The 18440-nt window shown below is 50.7% G+C and overlaps 5 non-coding genes across 5 annotated transcripts; all 5 read right to left on the bottom strand.

Annotated features, from left to right (window-relative positions):
* Nucleotides 1–2573: 2573 nt before the first annotated feature.
* LOC116461543 (small nucleolar RNA SNORA71) lies at nt 2574–2701 on the bottom strand. The gene has a single exon (XR_004246081.1). It is a non-coding gene; the product is annotated as a small nucleolar RNA SNORA71 (small nucleolar RNA).
* A 3430-nt stretch (nt 2702–6131) lies between these two features.
* LOC116461616 (small nucleolar RNA SNORA71) lies at nt 6132–6265 on the bottom strand. Its single transcript, XR_004246141.1, has one exon. It is a non-coding gene; the product is annotated as a small nucleolar RNA SNORA71 (small nucleolar RNA).
* A 1971-nt stretch (nt 6266–8236) lies between these two features.
* Nucleotides 8237–8370, bottom strand: LOC116461540 (small nucleolar RNA SNORA71). The gene has a single exon (XR_004246079.1). It is a non-coding gene; the product is annotated as a small nucleolar RNA SNORA71 (small nucleolar RNA).
* Nucleotides 8371–10777: 2407 nt separating this feature from the next.
* On the bottom strand, nt 10778–10911 carry LOC116461538 (small nucleolar RNA SNORA71). The gene has a single exon (XR_004246077.1). It is a non-coding gene; the product is annotated as a small nucleolar RNA SNORA71 (small nucleolar RNA).
* A 4096-nt stretch (nt 10912–15007) lies between these two features.
* Nucleotides 15008–15141, bottom strand: LOC116461537 (small nucleolar RNA SNORA71). Its single transcript, XR_004246076.1, has one exon. It is a non-coding gene; the product is annotated as a small nucleolar RNA SNORA71 (small nucleolar RNA).
* Between the last annotated feature and the right edge of the window lie 3299 nt (nt 15142–18440).

Here is an 18440-nt window from a genome sequence, read left to right as displayed (position 1 = left end):
GCAGCCACAGCCAGTTGGCAAAAGGTGGCAAACAGAAGCCAGAGGATGGTCCTCAAAGGCCAAAGCAGAAAAAGGAACTGTGACTTCTGGATGCTTCTGCAGGGAACGGACTGGTGGTGTGGTGCCTTTAAACATCAAGAATGCCTGCCCCTTAGGCCAGGCATGGTGGCTTACACCTGTAATCTCAACACTTTGGAAGGCCAAGGCGGGCAGTTTACTTGAGGTCAGGAGTTCGAGACCAGCTGGCCAACGTGGCGAAACCCTGTCTCTACTAAAAATACAAAAATTAGCTGGGTGTTGCGGCACATGTGCATAGTCCCAGCTACTTAGGAGGCTGAGGCACAAGAATCACTTGAACCTGGGAGGCAGAGGTTGCAGTGAGCCAAGATCACACCACTACACTCCAGCCTGGGCAACAGTGAGACTGTCTCAAAAAAAAAAAACAAAGAACGCCTGGCAGATCATTAATGTGCCAAACTCATCAAGACAGGCTTACCAGCCTGATTTTTGCCCCAGCTCCAGCCAAGGTGGTTTTAACTTCAAATGGGGAGATTAACTGCACCTTTTCACTATGGCCCTTGGGACATGTGTAGATTCCTCCCTCTGTAAATCAGAGATGAGAGTTCATGTGTGCACATCCTTAGATCATGTCATTGCGGCAATTTTTCTCTTAAAAACAGGTCTCACTCTGTCACACAGGCTGGGCTGCAGTGGTGCCATCATTAACTCATTGAATCCTCGAACTCCTGGGCTCAAGCAATCCTCCTGCCTCAGCCTCCTGAGTAGCTGGGACTACAGGAGTGTGCTACCATGCCTGGCTAATTTTTTGTGGAGACGGGTCTGTTGCCTAGGCTGGTTTTGATCTCCTGGCTTCAAGAAATCATCCCAGCTTGGCCTCCCAAAGTGCTAGTAATACAGGTACAAGGCACCATGCCTAGGCCTTGCAATAACTGACTTTACCCTAATCTCCAAAGCCTGACCCTAAGGGCACCCCTCAGTTCCATCAATGGCAGCTGCTCCATGTTCACCCTACTCCCACTGTTACCCCATAACCTGTCCTCTCAAGCTGACACCATGGATTTTTACATCGCACACACGCTGACCAACTTGTCCAAGTTTGCTCAGGATCTCCCTGGGTTTACCAATGAAAAACCCACTTTCTGGGAAATCCCTCAATCTCAGGCTAAGTGGGACAGTTGATCTCACAAGTAGGCATTTACTTATGAGTCAGGTCATCCAGGACACTCCAGCCTTCCTGAATGACATCAGACCTGTCTCACTCCATAATCTACCCTGACTATTCTGCAATGCCCTCAATTCTCATGGGTCCTAAATGCCTAAATGTGAACCAACTACCAGCACTTGTTCAACTCCTAGTTCCAAATGTATACCTCAAACAATATCCTCTGAGCCAAGAAAGAGTGAAAATCAGATCTGGCCTATGGCCTACCTCCTCCAAATCCAGCCTTGCAGACTCACAGGTTGTCACTGATTTAAGAAGCAGATGGAGCAATTCTGTAAGGTCTATTGAGTGGGTGGGCAAAAAGTGAACAACAGCTACAAATTCAAGAATAAAACGCTTGGTTAAGTCATTCCAGGCATGGACAGAGGGATGCGAGGCTGGCCTTCCCTGTCCACGGTCCTCCGAGGCAGCTGAAGTCTCCCATGTCTGGACCCCGAATTTTGTGCAGATTGAACAGTGGATCCGGGGTGCTCTGAGCAGGCAGCAGGAACAGCTCTGGTGACGCTTCATGTGGTAGCCTCACTCTCTATTCTCTGCCCCTCTGGTGCCCACAAACACCACCAAGAGATTCTGAAATAAAGGACAAGTGAGACCAGTGATATGAGGTTCCCATCTGCATAAACACGGACCAGCTGAGCCTCTGGCTGTGGGTTCCGGCTCTTGGCATCAACTCACCATGGTGAGAAAAATCAGCAAACCCAGATCCCAGGTCACCAACTCCACGGTCTTAGGACTTCTTGGACTGTCCTTGGATCTAAGGCTGAGACCTAAGAGGGTAAGAAAGCATACAAGTATTTAGTCTCCAGGGCCATCTCCTCCTCCCCAAGCTGACACCACTGAGAGGGGTCCCATTCAAGCAGGGCGAAGCTCCTCATTCACGCACACCAAATAAAAAATCCCAACAGAAAGGACACGAAAGGACAAACATCTTAGAAGTTTCGTTTTTCTTTCAAGCAGTTCACAATCGGGGCAAATGACCAGCTAGAGTAATCCACAGGAATACAGCTTTCCTAGCCCCACCTACAACTTTCTCCATTTGTTCGACATTACCGATGGCGCCTGTAGAAACAATGTGGATTTCACATTTCATGAAGCAAAGCCTGTGATTCACAGTTCTCAGGGTGCCCTTCACTGCTATCTGAATTCATTCCAGCGTGGGGCCCAAAGAGAAATGCAGACTGGTTTCTGGCAGGAGGATCCCTAACATGAAAAAACAAAATGAACCCTCAGAAGTCAGGGGGTGGGTCTAGTCACATCACATGGGCCCACAAAGGCCCAAGCTCTGAAAGCTAGGGAAAAGCTCTTTTCCCTAGCTGGAAAAAGGCTGCAGCGTGGGAAAGCTCCAGGGTTTGAAAGGGAAGGCTGGACCAATGCAGGGAAAATGTCTTTCAGCACTCCTACCCCTGCACTATTAATGATCAGGACACAGGCAACCCATGATCACTTTTGGATACAAGAGCAGGAAAGGACAGAAAGAGAGCCAGCAAGGGAGGGAGGCTGGTGTCAAGGGCCTGAGGAATGGCCTGAGGCAGGGAGAGCAGCCCAGCTGAGCAGAGGCCCAGCCATGGCCACCGTGTGTCCTTCTAAGACCCCAAAAGGAGTTAAGACACTTCCAGCATTAAAAAAATGGAAATGCTTTTGGGTTGGAAAAGGTCAGGAGCATGTGGTCCTAACATCATACACACACACCCTGAAAGAAAAACTCACTGCTAATCCAGATCACAGCACACTGTGGACACACCAGCGCTCAAGGGAGGAGGAAGGTTCCCCCGGGGAGCTCACTTTACCCACACAGATTTCCGGAGGCTCTTCCTCTGCAACAGCCACTGAAGGCATGTGAGGGACAGCCCCACAGCAGGACAGAACGGGGAACCATGGGATACCACTTTCACCTTGCTTCCCCTACATCATCCAAGCCCCAGGAATAGCACATGACTCTGTAGGATGCAAAAAAACATATTCCAGACAACAGTCCAAAAATCTCACCTTGGGGACCCATGGTCCAGCACCCTGCTGCTATGAAGACAACACATCCCATGGAGCCTCTGCACGCAGCGGACCCATCTGAAACAGACACAGAGAACACTTAACACGGGCTGGCAGATCATAAGCATCCCACAAATGCCACTGTCTCTATTAGTACTTACAGCCACATTATTGTCTTAGGAACAAGAAAAACATAACTCTAGGAAGGGGTCGGCAAACTATCTGTGAGAGAAATGGCATCTATGCTATCCTATGTGCCCACTGTGTGCTGCTTATCAGTATACATCAAATAGACCCAGCTATCCCTCTTCTGGACACATACTCAACGGAGATCAAATCACACCTCATAAAGACATCTGCACTCCAATATTCACTGCGGCATTACTCCCAATCGCCAAGATACGGAAACAATCTAAATCTCCATCAACAGATGAATGGAAAAAGAAAATGTGGCATACACACACACACACACACGCACACACAACAAAACATTATTCACCCTTAAAAAGAAGACCCTTGGCCGGGCGTGGTGGCTCACACCTGTAATCCCAGTACTTTGGGAGGTTGAGGTGGGTGGACCACTTGAGGTCAGGAGTTCAAGACCAGACTGACCAACATGGTGAAACCCCATCTCTACTAAAAATACAAAAAATTATCCAGGCGTGGTGGCATACACCTGTAACCCCAGCTACTCGGGAGGCTGAGGCAGGAGAATCACTTGAATCCAGGAGGTGGAGGTTGCAGTGAGCTGAGATCGCGCCACTGCACTCTAGCCTGGGCAACAAGAGCAAAACTCCATCTCAAAAAAAAAAAAGAAGAAGACGACCCTGGGCTAGGCATGGTCATCCATGCCTGTAATCCCAGCACTTTCGGAGGCCAAGGCAGAAGGATGGTTTAAGCCCAGGAGTTGGAGACCAGCCTGGGCGACATTGCGAAACCCCATCTATACAAAAAATACAAAAATTAACCAGGCATAGTGGCATGCACCTGCAGTCCCAGCTACTCAGGGAAATGAGGCGGGAGGGTCACTTAAGCCCAGGAGACAGAGGTTGCAGTGAGCTGTGTTTGCTCACTGCAACCTCTGTCTTCTGGGCTTAACTTCAGCCTGGGTGACAGAGGGAGACCCTGTCTCAACCAAAAAAAAAAAAAAAAAAAAAAAAGATAGAGAAAGATCCTGTCATTTGCCACAACACGGATGGACCTGGAGGATATTATGTTAAATGAAATAAGCTAGACACAGACAAACAGTGCATATCTCACTTATGTGTGCAATGTTAAAAAAGAAAAAAAAAAGGTTAGGCATACAAAGATAGAGAATAAAATGGTGATTACCATGGGCAGGAGCTGAAGGAAATAGGGAGATGTAGGTCAAAGGACACCAAGTAGCAGATATACAGGATGAGTAAGTCTAGAAGGCTCATGCACAACATAAGGGATTTCTGTTAAGTAGGTTTCAGCTGCTCCTCACACACACTAAAAATGGTGACTATGTGAGATGACAGATATGTTCATCGGCTTCACCAGAGTAACCACTGTGCTATCTATATCTGTCCCATTATTCTATAACATCATGTTGTAAACTTCAAATACAGACAATAAACATTTTAAAAACAGGTTGGGTGTGGTGGCTCACGCTTGTAATCCCAGCACTTTGGGAGGCTGTCCCAATTATTTGTATCACATGAGGCCAGGAGTTCGAGACCAGCCTGGCCAACATGGTGAAACCCCATCTCTACTAAAAATACAAAAATTAGCTGGGCGTGGTGATGCACATCTTTAATCCCAGCTACTCGGGAGGCTGAGGCATGAGAATCACTGAACCCGGGAGGCAGAGGTTGCAGCAGTGAGCCGTGTTTGCACCACTGCACTCCAGCCTGGGCAACAGAGCAAGACTAGGTCTCAAAAAAAAGGATGCCAAGGCAAGAAGGCTTTTGGAGCAGGCCATGCCTGGCAGTGATCAGCACAGAACTGGGATGGGTAACGAACAGGTGGGGTGGGAGAGCCCCGCGCCTACCATCTAGTGTGTAAGAGCTGCGTTCATACATCTGACTATACTGCACATTGTCTCCCTCGATTACTACCCTAGCCCTTGCCACCTTAATCTAAGGGCAGAGGGAAAATCCACCCCTGGTGGACCACGGACGCTCCTCACAGCCAGGACTGAAGGTGGACTGTAACAGCTGGCTTGTTCTAGGACATTTTTAACCCCAGCACTGCTCAATGGGATAAGCCTTGTCACCTTACAACAATGCGTCTTCTCATTTACTGTTTGTCCAGGTGCTACATGTCAGTTACCAGGCACGATGTGAAACAAGACAGAGGCACTGCCCTGAGGAAGCTCACAGCACAGGGGGCAGGAGAAGCAAACCAACAATTCCCAGTGTGACCAGTGCTGAGAGGTGGGAAGGAGTGTGATGGGGAGGCAGAGAGAGCTTCTGGGGGGAGCTCTAGGAAGGGGTAACCACTACTGTGGCTCCAAAACTAGCTCAGAGACATAAACTCACTGTGGCAGGTCCCTGCTTCACCGTCCTTTCCTTAAGCCTCTGAGTACCCTCCACCATGCTGGGCACAAGGGGCACTCAATGAACCATACAGCACCAGTGTATGGTAGATGCACATAACAATAGCTTCTTAGGAAACGAGGGTTGCCATGTGGAGGTTACTGGGGGGAAGGTGCTATATAACCTGCATGCACTTTACAAGCCGATGAGGTGCCCCCATCCAGCCCACCACCACTAGACTGCTGACTGCCCTCAAGTTCCCCAGATAAACCCTGTTTCCTTCACTGGCTCCAGGTCTCTTCTCCGGCCTATTGAATCTGGTGCCATCCCCAGTGAGGTAACAGGAGTCTGGCACAACAACCAGGTACCAGGAGGTAACATCACTGGTGAGAATAAAGGCATGTGCGAAAGCTCCAGAGTTTGGAAGGGACAGGAGTGGACCCTTCAAACACGGGGAAGCGCTTTCATTGATTCCTCTCCCTGCACTATCAATGACCAGGGCACAGGCAGCCCACGGTCACTTTCGAATACAGGGACAAAATAGGACAGTGAGTTTAGAGGGGAGGCAATGCCAGCAGCTTAGGAAGGGCCCAAACTAAGAGACCTGGAAACAAGTCAGTGACCAGATTTGCAGCCTCGAATTGCAGCAGCTGCTTCTGATTCCCAAAGATTTCTAACATGGTTTGATTTCTCAAACTTTAGCATGAATACGAATCACCTGGAGAGCATGTTAAGCCAGATTGCTGGCTCCAGCCCCAAAACTTCTGATGTAGGTCGGGACAGGGCTAAGAACTTGCACTTCTTACAAGTTCCCAAGTAATACTGATGGTGCCTGGTTCTGGGACCACAGTTTGAGAACCACTACTCAAATGCTTCCCTCATAAGAGAATGAGACGGAAGATCAACCCTGGGTGAAATGTTGAGAATTCACTGGATTAGGAAGTCAGGGATTGTGTGATACTATCCACACGTTGGCCAGGCGTGGACTTACTATCCATAATCCCAGCACTTTGGGAAGCCGAGGTAGAAGGATTGCTTGAGCCCAGGAATTCAAAACGAGCCCAAGCAACATGGTGAGACTCCGCCTCTACAAAAAATTTTTAAAAATTAGCTGGGTGCAGCAGCACGCACCTGCGGTCCCAGCTGCTCGGGCAGCTGAGGTGGAGGAATCACTTGAGCCCAGGTTGAGGCTGCAGTGAGCCATCAGTGCACCACTGCACTCCAGTCTGGGTGACAGAGTGAGACCCTGCTTCAAAAAAAAAAAAAAAAAAATCCATAAATCACTTCATAACAAGGATCGCCACCAAGTACAGGGAAAACCACTAGCTAATTGCCTGCCTCCAAAATGCAGTACTCCTCCCACTTCAACAAACTATGCCAATCCACACTAGGATGACTCAGAGCCCAAGGGGAGCTCTGTAAGCCCCGCCATGATTCACACAGTGGAGTGGCAGAGTTCGAGGAAAAGAGAGTGTCACATGTCCCTGTGGGCCTCAGTGGAGGAGCAAGCAATGGGAAGCAGCCTCTTCCTCCCCTCTAGTGACCTCAAAGCCTTCGTCCTTGCAGCCTGAACACCAGTGCATTCTCTAGAGAAGCACCCAGGATTCATACCTTACAAACACCACAGCTCAGCCTCTTCTTGAAGACACATCACCTGGGGCCACTGGGCACACAGGACAGAGGTCAACTGACAATCCTGCAATGACAAGAAGCCACACACATCACTTCTTATAACACATCCCACTATCCAACATGTTCAACAGGAAAAAGTGACCTCTCAATCGGGGTGGGATGGGCTAGAAGGTGGCTGCATCAGTGACTTCCCCTTGGCCCTCCCTTTCTAGCTTTATTCCTGATCTTACAACTCCACCCATTCCTCCAGGGGCAACCTGAGAACCAGTCATCCTCAGGGGAGTCCCGAAGGCCAGCACAAAACGCAGAGGAATTAAGAGCTGGAATGGTGGCCAGCGAGTGACACCAATGCACACCTCAGAGGGGCAAGACAGCAGGCGAAACTCTTGGGTGGGAAGCAAGGAAGTGTTTTGCCTCTCAGAACCTGGCTGTGCTCCCCTTGCAGCAATGAGCACTTTCTCTTTCTTACGACAAACCCTTCAGGACCCCCTATTCCAGACCAATGACATGTAAAGATATAAAGATGCTACCCTATCCTGTCCCCAAGTTACACACACACACACACACACACGGGGTCAGCCCTGCTCACCCCAACCTCAAAGTCTCCCTCACGTTTATATGCCAATTATTGCACTTATTCAAAACTGTGCTATCCACTGCGACACACTATGACTCATTACATATCACATTTCCTTCCCATGAGCAGGACTGATGCTCTACAATCCTGATCCACCCCTCAATACACAGAGCCTGGTTTCTGGAAAGAGAGGTCAAGCTGAGAGAGACTTAAGCATGATGTCCCCCCACACTGACTCTCATGTGGCAGCCAAGCAAGCACCGGACTCCTCAAGGGCTGGCAGGAGAGCAACAGGAGTGTGTGAAAGCTTCAGGGTTCAGATGGGATAAGGTGGACCCTCCAAACACGGGGACAACCTCTTCCAGTGTTCCTCTCCCTGCACTATCAATGACCTAGGCACAGGCAGCCTATGATCATTTTCGGATGCAGGAGCAGAAAAGGACAGGAGAGCCAGGAAGGGAAGGAGGACGGTGCCAGGGCCTGTGGGATGACCCAAGTCACGGACAGTACAAGACTCCTGCAGCTGCCATCTGTCCTGTAAAATTCCATAAAACCTAACCACCAAGGGGAATCACAGGGGAAACACCTCTGACAAAAGCCTTGGAAAAATCTGGGGACTAGAGAGCAGGATCATGGGGTCACGTCTGTAAAAATCAATTCTGGGGGGAGGGATAGCATTAGGAGATATACCTAATGCTGAATGACGAGTTAATGGGTGCAGCACACCAACATGGCACATGTATACATATGTAACAAACCTGCACATTTTGCACATGTACCCTAAAACTTAAAGTATAATAATAATAATAAAAAAATCAATTCTGCCCTACCTTTGTTTTCCGTGTCAGGAAATTGAGATTCAAAACAGGTCAGATGGCCCTTGGCTGGTATCTGGGAACTTGGCTCTCGGGATGTTCCAAGTCAATGGTTTACTGATCAGAGCTGTTCACTGGACAGTCTCTCCATGCAAATAATGTGGTACAGGCACCTGTTTCCTGAGTCTGGAATTTTGGTGCGTGCTAGGCAGGTGGTGTCTACATAACCAGCTCCCAGTAAACACCAAGGGCATGGAGTCCCTACTGGGCTTCCCTGGGCAGAAACACTGCACACAGGCTGAATGCATTTTCACTGCTGAGGGGAGAATGGGTTCCACATGATTTCTGAGGGAGGGAGAGAGCATGAGGAAGCTGGCACAGGGATTCCTCCAGACTCAACCTGCATCTTTTTTCCTGAATCATTTGGCTGTGTACCCCTACAATGTTGCTAGGATAAATCTTAACCATTGATTACAACTGGAAAGAAAATGGTCACAGAGTCAGGTGGTGGCAGAGGAAAAACTAAGGGCCAGATATGGATGGCCCTTAATCCAGGCACTTTCCATTATGACTTGCTGCTAATGCACTGCAGGAAAAGCCCCAGCGCTCACCCCAGGCAGGTCCCTGCAGGTGCCTCTTCCTCCACTGCCCCTGAAGGCACAGAAGGAGGGGCCAGCTCCAGTCCAGCTTTCCCAGGGAAGAGGAGTCTGGATCTGGGAATCCATGGGATGTGGCCCCTCTTCTCATCTTCACCTCTCCCTACATCACCACCAAAGCACCAGAAAAAAAGGGGACGTGACTTTACAGGGTGCAAAATGCCAAAGTTCCAGAGATGGACAAGAAACCTTACCTCGGGCCCTGCGGTCTGCCACTCTCCTGCATCCCAACACCTCTCACCAAGCGTCTCTACAGTGTTGCATAGATGCTGACTAAACCGTTCTTCTCACCTGAACAGCCATGACTTCTTTTAGGAACGAAATAGCAGCTTATCTCTAAGAAAGGGGCTAGAGAACTTCTAAGGCAGGGATGATATCCACTTCATCTGTCGGGCCCACTGTTACTAAGTTCAAGAGGATGCTGGGGCCATGATGTTCTTGGGATGTGCTGTTTCTCCAGCAGCATCCAGCAAGCAGCTGGGGAGGCCGTGGGGAAGCCGTGCAGAGGCTGCTGCCGTAAATCCCTCAGTGATATTCTCCCCTGCCTGTCTCTGGTCCTTGGTTCCTTTCCCACAAGCTGGAGGGAAAATCCTCCCCATACAAGGCCAAGGCCAACAGAACTGAGTTACCTCAGAATCCTCTGAAGGGGTGGAAAACACCAAATCTGCTCCCACCAATCCCACACAGGTGCTGACTCAGTATTTTTCTCCAACACCCCAAAATGCAACGAACTGGATCTCCTTACAATGGAGGGACTCTCTCTTTCTCGTTTTTCTTTCTTAAGACAGGGTCTCACTCCGTTGCCCAGGCTGAGGGCAGTGGCACGATCATGGCTCACTGCAGCCTTGAACTCCCGAGCTCAAGAGAGCCTCCCGCCTCAGCCTCCTGAGTAGCTGGGACTACAGGGGCACACATCGCCACGCCTGGCTAATTTTTTGGTTCTTACAGAGAGGGGGTTGCCCAGGCTGCCGTTTTTCCTTTGTCCCACACTATCGGAACACTGACCACCTGGCAGACAGAACAAAGTGGGGAACAAAATTCAGACACTGCCCTTGAGACCACAGCAAAGACAGCCAGGAGACCAGTCAGGCAACAATTTCCACGGGGTCAGCTTGGTGCAGAGGGGGTTGCATAAGGACGTGGAAGGAGAGGTATGGAGGCAGAGAAAGCTTCCGGGAGGAAGGAGCAGGGCGGCCCTGTCTCAGCTCCACACCCAGCCCTTCCGCTCCTTGAGGCCAAACTCATCACCCCACACCCTTCCCTCATGTCTCACAATAACTTGCCCTGGGCCAGGGAGAAGAGCAACACAACCCACTAGATGATGCCAGGCACCAGGAGGCATCTAAGAGGTGGTGGGAGGGAGGAGGTGTGGGAAAGCTCCAGGGTTTGGAAGAGACAGGAGTGGACCCTCCAAACATGGGGAAGTGCTCCCGGCAGTTCCTCTCCCTGCACTACCAATGACCAGGGCACGGGTAGCACGTGATCACTTTCGAATGCAGGGGCAGAAAGGGCAGAGGGCAAGCCCAGAAAGGAGGCCAATGCTGGCATTCTGGGCAATGGTCTCATCTGGAACAGAACAGCTGACAGGGCAACAAGCAGACTTACAGCTTAAGATTACAGGTGCTGCTTCTGACTCCCATCACTTACCACTCCCTGCCAGAAGCAGAAAGGAAGGCAAACATGGGCAGAAATATTGAGAATCCTGGGGCTCTTCTCAAAGACTGGGCTGGCCGGGTGCGGTGGCTCACGCCTGTAATCCCAGCACTTTGGGAGGCCAAGGCAGGTGGATCTTCTGAGGTCAGGAGCTTGAGACCAGCCTGTCCAACATGGTGAAACCCCATCTCTACTAAATATACAAAAAAAAAAAAAATTAGCCAGGCGTGGTGGCGGGCACCTGTAATCCCAGCTACTCGGGAGGATGAGGCAGGAGAATCACTTGAACCTGGGAAGCAGAGGTTGCAGTGAGTCAGGATTGCGCCATTGCACTCCAGCCTGGGCGACAGAGACTCCGTCTCAAAAGAAAATGAAAATAAAAATAAAAAAAATAGGTCGGGCACAGTGGCTCACACCTGTAATCACAGCACTTTGGGAGGCCGAGGCGGGTGGATCGCCAGAGGTCAGGAGTTCGTGATCAGCCTGGCCAACACCATCTCTTCTCAAAATAGAAAAAATTAGCTGGGCGTGGTGGCGGGCACCTGTAATCCCAGCTACTCAGGAGGCTGAGGCAGGGAGAATCACTTGAACCCAGGAGGCAGAGGTTGCAGTGAGCTGAGATCATGCCATTGCACTCTAGCCTGGGCAACAGAGCGAGACTCTGTCTCAAAAATAAATAAATAAATAAATATAAATACATAAATAAATAATAAATAACAGACTGGGCTGGAGGGTATCAATATTGGCTATCTGTTCCACTGAGGCTTACGTAAGACCGCTCAGTCGGGCACTGGGTATGAATCCAGGCTTGAATCTGAAACGCAGCCCCTCTGTCCATTCCAACACATGGTTTTCCTCTCAACATGACAGGGTCTTTCTCAGGGACTCTCAGAGCCCTAGTCAAGCTCAGGGAGCACCTTCTTGGCAGCAGCCCCATGAAGGCAGAAGAGGGCCCAGGCCTGTCCCTGCCTGCTGAAGGAGCAAAGACAGGAGCAAAGGGAAGCAGCCTTCACCTGTGTCCTCACTCCCCACTCCTCAGCACCCAACCACCTCTGGCCTCACAACCTGCAGAGAACTTGAGCTCTAGAGAACCGAGCAGGACCCCACTTACCTGGGACCTCAGAATCCATGCTCTCCCAGAGGACACCTCTCACACACATGGGGCGGCAGTCATGTGACACTCCTGCAGGGCACAAGAAGCCAAGATGTGACTGATGCACTTGGCACTGCTTATGGCAAGTCCAGGAAAACACGATATTCACCCACAGAAAACACACTTGGGGAATCAGGGTCTCAGGAGGTGAATGTACTGACAGCTTGTCTAGCCCGTCCTGGGTCACTGACACGGTCCCCTGAGGTCATCCCGTCTGAAATGGACAATGGTGTCTCTACACAAGAGGAAAACCTTGTAACTTTTCCTTTATTACCAATAACCAAGACACAAGCAGCCTGTAATCACTTTGCACACAGGGGCAGAAAGAGATCCAGGACTTGAAATTGTCAGAAGCCTGGAAAATGGCCTGAGCCAGGACAGTGGTACAGCAGAGCACAGGATGAAGCAGCTTCCATCTTGTCCCACATAAACAGAACCTGCCCCAACCAGGAGAGGTAAAGGAAAGACCCTCCAGATGAGAAAGTTGGCAGAGTTCTTCGGACATGGAAGACAGGGACTGTGTGATCCTAAGAAAAATCACTTCAGTGTACTCCTGTTTTCCACATGAGAAAACTGAAGATCACAAAAAGAACCAAAGCTAGGGAGTAGTGGTAAAGCGTTTGGGACCAGGGTGCAGGTAGGTTTGATGCCAAAGCCCTCCAGCTTTTGAGTCAGATATTCCAAGACACAACAATGATAAGGGATCCCTAAAGATGCTAAACCCAAGCAGGCACAAGAGGAATCCAATGCATTCATGATGGCCCCAAAGAGGGTAAAACTGGGGCCAGCACAAAGACACTCTTACCTCACCTCTCTCTACTTCCCAGACATCACGCCCAGGGAACCTGCATGCACCCACCCTTGTGGGACACAAAGCCCCAGATCTCCAGAGGACAGACCTCATAAAACACCATGGTCCACCTGCCTCCTGGCAGGGCGGAGACACCTCTCATGGGCCTCTCTGCACCAATCAGCCTCCTCTGCCAGAATCAAGAAGCCCCTGGATGAGCTATCTAGACATCACCTGGTCAAGCCTGTTCTGGAAAGGACAAGGAGATTACTGGCATAGAAGCCACCAGGTAGTAAACGTTTCCTAAAAGTTGGCTAGTGTTAACAGTGGCCTAAGGTCTCAGCAACACAAAGTTCATCTAGAGAAGAACCAGACATCAGGGACAGCTTAAGTCTCATCTTAAGCACATATTGTTGAATTTGTGATCCTGAAGCAGTACACTGAAGGGGACTCTGAACCTAGGACAGGTTCTGGTGTGGCACACCAGCGTGGCGGAGTCTAGCATACACAGTAAGGGCTATTATGGGCAGGATGGCCCATCTGTCATCTGTGGGTCAGGGCTGATTACACATCTCACTCTTCTATCAGCCATGCCTAGCTATACCTCTGGCTTTGGTCGTTGACATCACAATGACAATCCTGTGGGGAAATTCATCCTGGTGGCCCACGGACAAGACCATCAAGGGGAACACCATGGGATGATCACTGGGCCAGTGGGAAATAGCTCCGACCACCCCCACACAGGCTGCCTCACTCAAAAGTATTTCCCTGACATGCATCAATGTGCTAAGCCCTGTCACCTTACAATTGTAAGTCTTTGTTGTTGTTGTTGTTGTTGTTGTTGTTGTTGTTTAAAGACAAGGTCTGGCTCTGCAGCCCAGGCTGGAATGCAGTAGCACAATCTCGGCTCACTGCAACCTCCACCTCCTGGCACATGCCACCACACCTGGCTAGTGTGTGTGTGTTGCAGAGACAGGTTTTTGCTGTGTTGCCCAGGTTAGTCTTGAACTCCTGGGCTCAAGTGATCTACCCACCTCAGTCTCCCAAAGTGCTAGGATTACAGGTGTGAGCCACCACAGCCAGCCACAATTGTCTTTTTCCAGCTCCTGTTTTTTGTTTTTTGTTAGGGACATAGTCTCACTCTGTCACCTAGGCTGGAGTGCAGGGGCGTGATCTTGGCTCACTGCAACCTCCACCTCCCGGGTTCAAGCAATTCTGGTGTGCCTCAGCCTCCTGAGTAGCTGGAATTATAGGCGTGTGCCACCACACCCAGCTAATTTTTGTATTTTTTAGTAGAGACGGGGTTTCACCATGTTGGCCAGGCTGGTCTTGAACTCCTGGCCTCAAGTGATCCACTCTCGTTGGCCTCCCAGAGTGCTGGGATTACAGGTGTGAGCCACCACACCTGGCCCATCTGCTGTTTTTCATTTGTTCCATAACTGCTGAAAATCAACCATCGCCAAGCACCAGGTAAGTCAAGAGACAGGACTCTGATACTGAGACAGGCGAAGTAGCTCACACCTGTAATTCTAGCACTTTGGAAGACTGAGGGAAAATCACTTGAAGCCAGGAGTTCAGGACCAGCCTGGGGAACATAGCGAGACCCTGTCTGTCCCAGCTATTTGGGAGGCTGAGGTGGGAGGATCACTTGAGTACAGGAGTTCAAGCTATGATCACGCCACTGCACACTGCACTCCAGCCTGGACAACAGAGTGAGATCCTGTCTCTAAAAAATTACAAAAAAATATTAAACAAAACTCAAGACACTGTCCTCAAGGTCACAATAGAGAGAGGCAAAGACAATCAAGCCAGTAACTGCCACAGGGTGTAACTAGTAGGGGCTGTAGCTGTGGTTCCGCCACCAATCCTGAGGCAGGGACCCACCCTTATAAACCTTGGTGAACACCTCCCAGACTCCTGCACTGAGCCTTGCAGAGGGAGCACTCAATAATCATCAGACACCAAGTGCCAGGAGGCATTTGAAAGATAGTGAGAAGGAGGTGTGAGAAAGCTCCAGAGTTTGGAAAGGACAGGAGTGGACCCTCCAAACACGGGGAAGCGCTTTCAGCGATTTCTCTCCCTGCACTATCAATGACCAGGGCACAGGCAGCCCACGATCACTTTCGAATACAGGTGCAAAAAAGGGCAGGTGAGCCCACGTGAGCGTGTTAGCTGCCAGATCTCCAGAGGGGGGCTCACCCCCCAGGGAAGAGAAAGGTACCCAGGACCGTGAGAGCCATCATCACTTCACAGGCAGATTCCATCTGTCCCCACCCAGAGTCCACAGGAAAACCGACCTCTGGTAAAAATGCCTAGCCTGTACATTCAGCCCACCAATTCTGAGTATCTACACGTGGACAGGCACCGTGGGTTCAAAATCAAGAAAAACAGCCAACGCCTCTGCCCTCAGAGAGCTTTTACAGTTTCCCTACTTTACAGAAAGTCAATCTCAGGGAAATGAAGGAACTTAGCCAGGATGTGACCCCCAAGCCCAGCCCCTCTCCTAAGTCACGCTTTGCTCTGCACACGCTTTGCCAGACAGTTCTCAGAACTCAGAACTGGCTGAGCTCATTGACCGTCCCCTCTACTGCGTCCCACAGAAGGGTCCTTCCCCAAGGTGCGCATAAGCAGCGGCACTTACCCAGGGGCATTCTCACCCCGCGGACAGTGGAAGCCCCTCGCGGGGGCAGATCAGAGTGCTGCAGGAGAGAGGGGGCGCTGGCTGGTGCGAAGCCGTCCGAGGAGCAGCACAGCTCACAAGGCCTAGGCAGGGAAAAAGCACGGCGAGGGGGCTTTAGTACAAGGCCCGGGGACCGAAGTCCAGACTCTGCCCCACTGGGGTGCTGGGAGCGTCTTCCATTTAAACCACAGCTAACTGGTCTGTAAAATGAAGGTTCTAACACCTACTTTTAAAAGTTATTGAGGGGAAAACGAGTTAACGGTCTCAAGGACATGGCACAATGACTGACACTTTGTAGGCAACAGACAAGTGGCTTTGGAGGCTTCCAGTGCCAGGAGTCGGGGGTGGGCAGCTCAAGTCGCCGAGCCACGTTTCCCACCATCCAGGGGCACTAAGCCTCCCCGCAGAGTACCTGCGCGGACAAGGGATCTGACGTCCGCACGTGGCCGGCTCAGCACAGCGGGGGCCAAGGGCGCGGCTCACCCACCAGTGTCTTTCCCGAGGGCACGGGAATCCTGGGGGGCTCACTCCGGCAGAGGGGACGAGGCACTGCACCAGGGACCGGGCCTGACCTCTCTGGCCGCCTTCCCCGGGGCCTCAGTTTCCCCTGATGGTGAGAGTGGAGCAGACCACGCGCCCTGCTGTGGACTCACCCGGCGCCCTGGCGTCAAGTGGCGGCGGAGACCTGACAGACAGCGTGGGAAAAATAAAGATGTCTGCAGATTTCGAGAGATGGGGTGCGGTGGCGTGCGATGGCGTGCGATGGTGAGCAACAGCGAGGGACAGCGAAAGACTGAGGCCACACGACAAACAGGCTACACTCGTTTCGCGCCGGCGGAAATACAGGTGAGAGCGAGAGCTGCGGCCTAGAGCGGGAGGAATCGACGCGAGCAGCCCTGCAGCGTCCCCTGGCGGAGCGGAGGCTCAACTCCAGACTCCGGAGGACTTGGGATAATTTTCGAAAACTATCTGGAAGTTTAGAAGTAATCTTCTCACACTTGCTTTGCTTTTCTGTTTGTTCTAAAGATGTTCCTTGGTCACTGATTCATTATTAATCTGTAGGAATGGCCAACTTTCCATGATAGGAGCTGTTACTACGATAAGGGGACTGTGCTTAATTTGGACTTCTTTCTGCCAGGGTCCAAAGGCATCTGTCTTTGATTCACCACTGTACTCAGTACCTAATTCAGTGACTAGCACCACTGAATGAATGAATTCTACCCCCGCCCCATTCCTTTTTTTTGAACAATGTCAGACCGAGATGACTGAGTCATGGCCTGAGACTGGAATGTGAGGGTGAGAAGATGAACCAAGAGAGATGCACAGCGGGTAATTGCTTCGCTAAACTCCAGCCTCAAAGTACACGGGATGGAGGGTGGAAAGAGTCTCTGAAGCAGAAGAGACCTGACCAGATTGGCATTTGAGGAACCTGATCAGATTTGCACAGTGACAGAGACTATAGACAGATGTCCCATGTTCCCTGCAGCATACTGGAGACAATCTTAGGAGGGGACTCATGGCCCACAAATCCTCATAAGCACTGGCACTGCCTGCATCCTGGGCAGGGTGTGCCTCTTGGGCCTGAGACAGCCCTGCTACTGACTCTGCCCATGTTCTGGAGTGCAAGCAGCCCACCATTGGACCTGATGAGGAGCCCACACCCCACCCTCCGCCCCGCTCCAGTCAGATTCTTGGTACTCAATAGGTCAGAAGGACAAGAAAATCCAGGCCTGACCTATGCAATCGTGAGGGAAATGGGGGTCCCTGAGGTGAGATCTGCTCCATATTTTGTACCTGGGAGAGGCCCATGGGATTCCCAGACTGTGAGACCATTGAGAATCTCTGTGATTGGGAGGGGCTGTGGGATGCTGCTATGGTTTGGCTGTGACCCCACCTAAATCTCATTTGGAACTGTACTTCCCATAATTCCCACCTGTCGTGGGAGGTAATTGAACATGGGGGTGGTTACCCCCATGCTGCAGTTCTTGTGATAGTAAGTAAGTTCTCATGAGATCTGATGGTTTTATATGGGGCTTCCCCCCTTTTGCTCTATACTTCTCCTGGCTGCCACCATGTGAAGAAAGACGTGTTTGTTTCCCCTTCCACCATAATTGTAAGTTTCCTGAGGCCTCTCCTGCCATGCTGAACTGTGAGTCAATTAAACCTCTTTCCTTTATAAATTACCCAGTCTCAGGCAGTTCTTTATAACAGCATGAGGATGGACTAATACAGATGCTGTGGCTGAGAGGACACTGGGCAAGAGGGTCAGGTGTGCCCACCTGTGGCCACACAGCCCTGGTGTCCTCTTCTGCCTCCCACTCTTGCTGTTACTCTCCATGTCACTTTGGCTAAGTGACCTAGCTTCTCCGCCCAGCCTTAGCTTCCCGTTAGGGAAAATAGGCAGTCATAGTTCCCTGCTCATAGCGTTGCTGTGAGAATTAAATGAAATGATTTATATCAAGACTGTAGCACAGAACAAATATCCAAGGCCTAGTACTTGCTATATTGTAGTATTTCTGAGAAAACTGAGGGCTTCTGTCACCCTAAGTACTCTGGGATTCTTTATGAAGCAGAGGAAATGTGCTGTATTTGAAAAGTCTAAGATGGCATTGTGAGCCAGGTGTGCTGGAGCAGTCCTGTAGTCCCAGCTACTCAGGAGGCTGAGGCAGGAGAATCACTTGAGCCTGGGAGGTCGAGGCTGCAGTAAGCCAAGATCACACTACTGCACTCCAGTCAGGTTGACAGAATGAGACC

Source organism: Hylobates moloch, unplaced genomic scaffold (genome assembly GCF_009828535.3).
Source record: "Hylobates moloch isolate HMO894 unplaced genomic scaffold, HMol_V3 SCAFFOLD_21, whole genome shotgun sequence".
NCBI lineage: Eukaryota > Metazoa > Chordata > Mammalia > Primates > Hylobatidae > Hylobates > Hylobates moloch.
This window is presented reverse-complemented; position numbering and strand designations above follow the sequence as displayed.